Raw genomic sequence first — 7,360 nt, 5'->3', positions numbered from 1 at the left:
GACAGTCAACGACGTTGGCCGTAATTGGCATATCCAACTTAATCCTGCACTTTGGGCATACCATACAAGTGTCTGCACACCTACAGGAGCTACACCCTATTCACTTGTCTACAACACTGAAGCCATCTTGCCTATTGAGGTCGAGCTACCCTCTTTATGAGTCTCTTTGCAAAACATTATCAGTGATGAAGACTATATGGTCTCTCGCTTACAAGAACTTGAACTACTGGATGACCGAAGACAAACTGCTTTTAATTATCTCAAGGTTTACCAACAACAAATGAGTCGCAACTACAATCACAAGGTCAAGCCTCACACATTTGAGGTAGGTGATTTAGTTCTCAGAGAAAACCCCAAAAATCAGCAAGACAGAGAGAAGAAGGGCAAGTTTGAACCAAACTGGCTTGGTCCTTACATCATTACAGCAGCATATGGATCTGGTGCATATCAGCTCTCAACTATAGAAGGTGAACCTTTGGAGGATCCTATCAATAGCATGCACCTTCACAGGTTTTATACATAGCTCTTCAGAGTATCCTAATTCAAAAATACAAAAAAAAAAAATCAAAAAATTCAAAAATACAAAAAAATTATAAAACAAAAAAAATCGTTACTTGGTGAAAACCTGGCAAATAGGCGCCTTGTGACACAAAACAAAAAAAACATTGAAAAATTGAAAAAAATAAAGAGAAATAATTTTGTCCAATGGTGAAAACCACTTCAATGGTGCCCTGGGCAAGTACCATGGTAAAAACTGGGTCACCAACGCCATGTGTAGAGACATTGCTCCTCCCTCCTTCAGGATTCTCTTTCATCACTTCACTTTGCACACACTCACAACCTATTCGTTCATAATAAACTTACACATTCCCATCATGGCTTGTTATTGATCTACCCAAGATTGGTTAGCCATTCATAATAAACCTCCCTTTTCACTCCCTTTCCATTCATAATAAATCTAATCCTATCTGTGGCTAAGGCAAATCCTACGTCTAGTGATGGGTGTGGAACTAAGAACATCACATGTTTCGAGGAGTACAGTTTCTTCCAGCTTTCTTCAGTCTATCCGTGCACAATCCGCAATAAAGAAACATTTGCATCGCAAATCCACAATAAAGTTTCATCTTCTTTGCAATAAAGTATCAGTTTCATGGATTCAGTCAGTTTCAGATGAGACACAACAGCAACAATGGGCTTCAACAAATCAAATCTTTCAATAGACTCAGACAACATATGGTTCAGTGCTATCTATCCTTTTTGTGAAAGTAAACATTGTGACCACAATCAAATAAGACTTATACAAGTGACAAGAGACACTAAATTTGAGGACTACAGTGGATGTTGGTGTCAAGTCTTGGTTTTCTTTTGATTTTATCTTTGGTGACATGTCTTTTAGCTTTTCCAGGATGTCTCTGACTAGAGATTCTATCTCCAGGATGTCTTTGACTAGAAAGGCGAGGATGGGGTATCATCACCTATTTGTATTTGTTGTCTGTGGATTGTCTCTTAGTAATGCTATGACTTGTCCAAGGATATGAGGACACTATGAGTCTAGTATGAACTGGGGCATTCCTTGTTTGCAACTGTCTTATCTCCATGCAAATGGGTACAATGACTTTCTGGGTTGAACATATGCCTCGATTGTCATAACCTACTTGCCATAATAAAGCTCAATGATGATAACGCACAAGAAGCTCTTTTCACTTTCATATCTTCTGTCTTTCATCCCCCTTTCTTGATTGACTTCCATCATCCTTCTTGTGTCCGCGTAGCTTGCTATCACATGACTGAGTATAATGACACACCAAAAACATTTGCATTTCATGTAGTTGCACCTGCATTACCACATATAAGCATTTCATACATACATATAGATATCACAACTGCATCACATCCTGCACACAACACCTGTTAGCACAATTTACATTTGCACTATCATTATCAGCTGCATTACATACATTCACATTTACATTTGCATACACATATAAAACATAAAAGAACAAAAAAAAAATATTGCATTTCATCATGTACATATTTGCATCCATATCATAAGCATCACATAGAAACATCATAGAAACACATAGAAGCATCACATAGGTACACATGCATATAGCTGCCGCAAAGAAGAATCATCTCATATATATAAATCAAAAGTGTCATGATACAATGATGTCAAAATCATATGGCTACAATCACCCGCAGGTGTCTACATCATCATACAAAAATGATATAATATTGATACATAGGGAGCCCTCTATGGCTATGATGAACTCCCTCCCTTAGAGCCGCTAGCCTCAATGGAATCTGAGCCCTCGAAGGACCCACCCCAGGATCATCCCTCCTGTCCCCTCTATCTGGTGGTGGTGGAGGACCCATAACCCCACCACTAGATGCCTGTCTCCTCCGACTCCCTCCCATAGCTGTCGTTGTCCGCAATGGTCTATGGAAGCTCCTCGCCCGCTGATCAGCTGGCACCACACCATAATAGAGATCCCACCAGTAGCCTATCTCCTCCCCTGCCCGCAGGACGTAGGCATATCCAGCCCCTGTGTCCTCTGCCGCCTGTCTCCTAGCCCTCAGTGTTGTCTCAGCCTCTATGTAGCGTTGAATGGCCTGGTCCCACTCTCGCTCAGTATCTCTAAGCTGCCTCTTGAGTCTATCCCTCTCCCTCTCTAGGTCATGGATCTCATCTGCCTATCCTTGGCAGATCTCCCTCAGCTCAGTTAGCTCATCCTCCTCTGCCTCAGCCCCCTGTGGCTCCCCCTATATGGGTGCCTGCCTCTGTGCCTATGCCTGTACTGGTGGCGGTACCTGTACCTATCCCTATACCTATCCCTATCCCTGCACCTATCTGGGACCCTGTGCTGCTAGCACCTATAGTGGTAATCCACCATGACCCCTCACCACCCGAGCCTGCCTGTCCTCTCCACCCTCCCTCTGCGGTGCCACCCTCCTCTCTCCAACTGCTCCCCTCCTCCTCCATCAGCCTCTACCCCCATCATCTCCATCATCATCACCATCCCCACCACCATCTCCATCTAGTAGCTCTCCTGGATCCGTCAGGCGTGGGAATGGATGCTCGGCCCAGTATGCTGTGTACTCAGCATCCATGCCGACATCCTCGATCTCTGGCCATATGTCCCAGGGTAGGGGCATCATCTCTACTAGCTGTGTAATAGCCTGATCATATGATAGTAATGGCCCAAACTGTGTCTGATCCCTAACAGTCCGTGCATACATGCCTGAACCTCATGGCATCCGCTGGATCCTGCCGAACTGCCTGCCCACCCTGTCCACTAGCCGCCTCTCCAGTACATCGGGCGTCTACCCAATCAGATACCTGCTCTAGAAGGTGTAGGGTAGCTCTACCGCATCATCCTCCCACTGCTCACATCCTAGGTATGGCCTCCATATAACCATATCAATGTCATCAATAACCCGTCGCCAGTGCTCTAACTTGCCAATCCGTGGCTGTGAGGTGATCATGTCATACAAATGCACAAAACTGCGTCTGTGACCTCTACCCCTAAAGTCTATCAGTCTCCTCACCGGTAGATGCTCATAGGCCCACACCTATAACAATGTGACCCCGAAACCCAATCCCACTAACCCATAGTACACAAACTGATGCAACTCGTAATATAGGTGCACCAGCACGCATGGACCCCAGGCATATCTGGTGTGTTGTGTCACCAGTGTCTCCAATGCACCTCCCCAGCCCACAACCAACCCTCGTGTCACTCTATCTGGACACAAGAACCCACTGATCACTCCTCCTATCACCGCTAGTAGTGCCAATCCTGTTTGTGTCATGGTATCCCATGCCACATGCCCTATCCTCATCTCCAGTCCCAGGTCCTAGAACACTCATCTTAGGGCCTCCTTGTCTCCATCTCAATCATAGGGAATCAACTCCCCATCGATCGGTATCCTCAAAATCCTGTATACATCCTCGAGGGTGACTATCATCTCCCCCATCGGTAAATGAAAGGTGCAAGTCTTTGAGTGCCACCTCTCCGCCAGTGCAGTCAGCAATCCCATGTTCGCCCAAAACTCAGGCACATACAAAATATGTCTCAGACCCATAGCCTCAATAGCTGCTTGGTCCTCGAAGGTCAGCTTAGTTCGCAATCTCTGCGTCGACGGGAATCTCTCCCGTGACTCCAACATAGGCAAATACTCCTGCAGTCAAGCAAATCAATCATGTCAGTCATAGTGGCATTCACTATTCATCACAAAATGCTAACTTTTTATCTAAGTGCATATGGTATTCTATCCTAGTGACACTCCTTGTTCATCACAAAGTGTTGCTTCTATCCTACTGGTACTCCTTGTTTATCACAAAGTACTACGTGTTTGGCACTAACTGTTCATCATAAAGTGCTACTCACATTTGCACTCACTGTTCATCACAAAGTGCTGCTCATATTTTAATACTCCCTGTTCATCACAAAGTACTATATCTTGGTACTTATTGTTCATCACAAAGTGCCTTGATCTATCCTATCCTAGGGCCTCTGCTTGAGTGAATCCTCTTGAGTAGTTTCCTAATTGGCAACGTATGTTCTATCACAAAATTGTCAATCCTAGCCCTATTTGCAATCCTAGTCTTTCTTAGAAGACCTACTTGAGTGTATCCTCTCAGCAGCTTATCCAATCGACAACGTATGTTCATCACAGAATTGCCAATTTGACCTAGAAGACACAAATTCACATTTTTGGACACAAACGCGCTTTCTTGACATAAACGCGCTTGCAGACTGCATAAACATGCATGTTTTACACAGATGTCCCTATGCTTTGTATAGATGCGCCTGGGTGACACAAACGTTCTTGCCTAGCATAGACACGCCTGCACAGCACAAACGCGGCTGCATTTTGCACAAACACATTTTCTAGCACAGACACGCTTGGCACAAACACAGACGCGCCTAGCGAGCACAGACGCGCCTAGCACCAAGGCATACACGCTTGGACGTTTTTGACATTTTTTGGACCCTAACCTAGAGCGCATTTATTACTCTATCTAGCATGCATTAATGACAACAATAAATGCAACAAAGTACAAGGAGGTTTTACAGTACTTACTGGCTCTCCTGCCTTTGCTGGCCTCTTGAATCGACGAACGCGGTCGAATCTATGAACTAAAGCCATCGCTGCTGATTGCTCCTGCTCTATTTTCGCTTTGCACTCTGCTCTCATGGATGTGTGGATGACAATGAGGATGTATTTTCCCTCATGGTCTATCTTATAGACTACCGTAGCCCTAGCCCTCGTCTCTCGAGTCAGTCTTCATTATCCCATGACTCTGTTGCTTGATTCGGTCAGTATATTCTATCCCTTTCTTTCTTATCGAGAGATTGTCTGCGATCTTTCCAAACATTTTCATCCAATCTCTCGAGGGGGCATATCATTCCCATCTTGGGGCAACTCTGTATCAGTTCATCTTATCTTCTTTGAAACAACACGACAAGCCACATTGTCTCAAAGAGGGGCAAAATGTAGACACCTAAAATTGTCCAGTCTAATTAAATAAATATTTATTTATTTAATTATCTAAGCTTAATTCTTCTATTAATTAAATAAATAAATCTTTATTTATTTAATTAATTCATTTATCCTCTTCTAGCCTTATTTCTCATTTAAATAAATACACTTATTTATTTAAATTATCCTTTTCCTCAATTAAATAAATATCTTATTTATTTAATTGATCCCACTTCTTCTAGTAATTGGATAAATCTTTATTTATTTAATTAATTCATTAACCTTTTCTACCCATGACACATGTCATTCATCTCTTAATTCATACACTACCTACCCCTTTCATTATTTTATTATTTCTTTTACCTACCCTCTAATCATAGCCGACCTCCTTTTACATCTCTCAATCTTATCCCTCCATTTCATATAGTGTCTTCTATATAAGGAGATGCTTCCTTCATTATCAAACCCTAACTACCTAACTACTTGATCAATTTGACTACTTGGCATATGCGATCCTACTTACAACCACATTCCATTCTTTGTTGAGCTCTTGTGCACATAAAATCTGAGAGCAAATATATCAAGCAAGATCAATGGAGATAGGAAGAATGGAGATCAAAACCCTATTGTACATGTGATGGTATAATCTTTGTGATTTCATTTGATTTGCATTGTCTTAGGTAATCTTCATATGTTATGGTGGATCTTTGTTGTTGTTAGGCTAGGGTTTTGTGGTTGAATTCATTTAGCCTTTCAATATCATTATTATTGTTAATCCATTTTCACCATATACAGTATTATTCTTTAATTACACTCACATAATAGAGTGAAGATTGTTTGTTAATAAAAATACCATGTGATTTACAACCAAAAGTCTATTTTAATGTGACATGGATAAACTTTAGATATGAATGGGCAATTTTGAAGTTTATAATTTTTTCAACTTTCTATTTTCAAGAAATCATTTCAAAATATAATTCAAAAGATAAGGTTCTATTTAACTCTACATGTTAAATCATTGCTAAACTTGTTTATTTTAAAACATAGTGCCAATTCCAACATTTATATGTTTTCATTTTCAAACTTTCATGCCATAGTGGCTCCTTATAGAACAAAAGGAAAAGGAGGCTCGAAGACCACCCTATTTTTCTTCGATGTTGCTTGAATATTGCAGATACAAAATGATAGACAAAGCCATCCAAGGAAATTTGAAAACAAGAAGTTATCACTAGGGTTAGGCTGCTAAGAAATGATGTGATGATTTATTGTCCCATTGTTAATCATTAGTCAATATTTAGAGAAGACATCTGAACTTGGGAGACCTAATTGCAATAGTCTAGTTGTTGAAATCAAAGAAATTATTGCCAGTCGTTGCTTAAGTCACTGTTTGCATTATTATTATAAACCCTTGTTGATTTTGTGTAATTTATTAAGATTTTTTTATTTTTTGAGTTTGTAGCACATCAAATTAGTTTAGGTTTTGGGTTAAGGCAAAAACAGGTTTTGAAGGGGCCCTGAAACCCTTTACAAAATGATTCTAAGAGGTATAGAATCAGGAAGCATCATCCAAAACAAAATGGGTTGCAAGGATAGGCATAAAAAGCAGTAGCCAAAGAGACGGCAAAAGCCCAACCGGGCACAAAAAGAAAGCAGAAAGACCATATCTAGACACAGAAAGAACCAATAATAGAAAACAACCCAATTACATTAGGCTTCTGAGGGTCTCAGTGACCTCAGCCTCAAGGGCATTCATGGTATCAACAACAACCTTCATAGCTTTATGATCCAGATTTTGAAAGACCGCCTTTTTCTTCATGTTCCCTCGGGTCCTTTTCCAGGGTCCTTCATCACTTTGAGCCACCTCAGCTTCATC

The sequence above is a fragment of the Cryptomeria japonica genome, chromosome 3, assembly GCF_030272615.1.
Source record: "Cryptomeria japonica chromosome 3, Sugi_1.0, whole genome shotgun sequence".
NCBI classification, from domain to species: Eukaryota; Viridiplantae; Streptophyta; class Pinopsida; order Cupressales; family Cupressaceae; genus Cryptomeria; species Cryptomeria japonica.
This window is presented reverse-complemented; position numbering follows the sequence as displayed.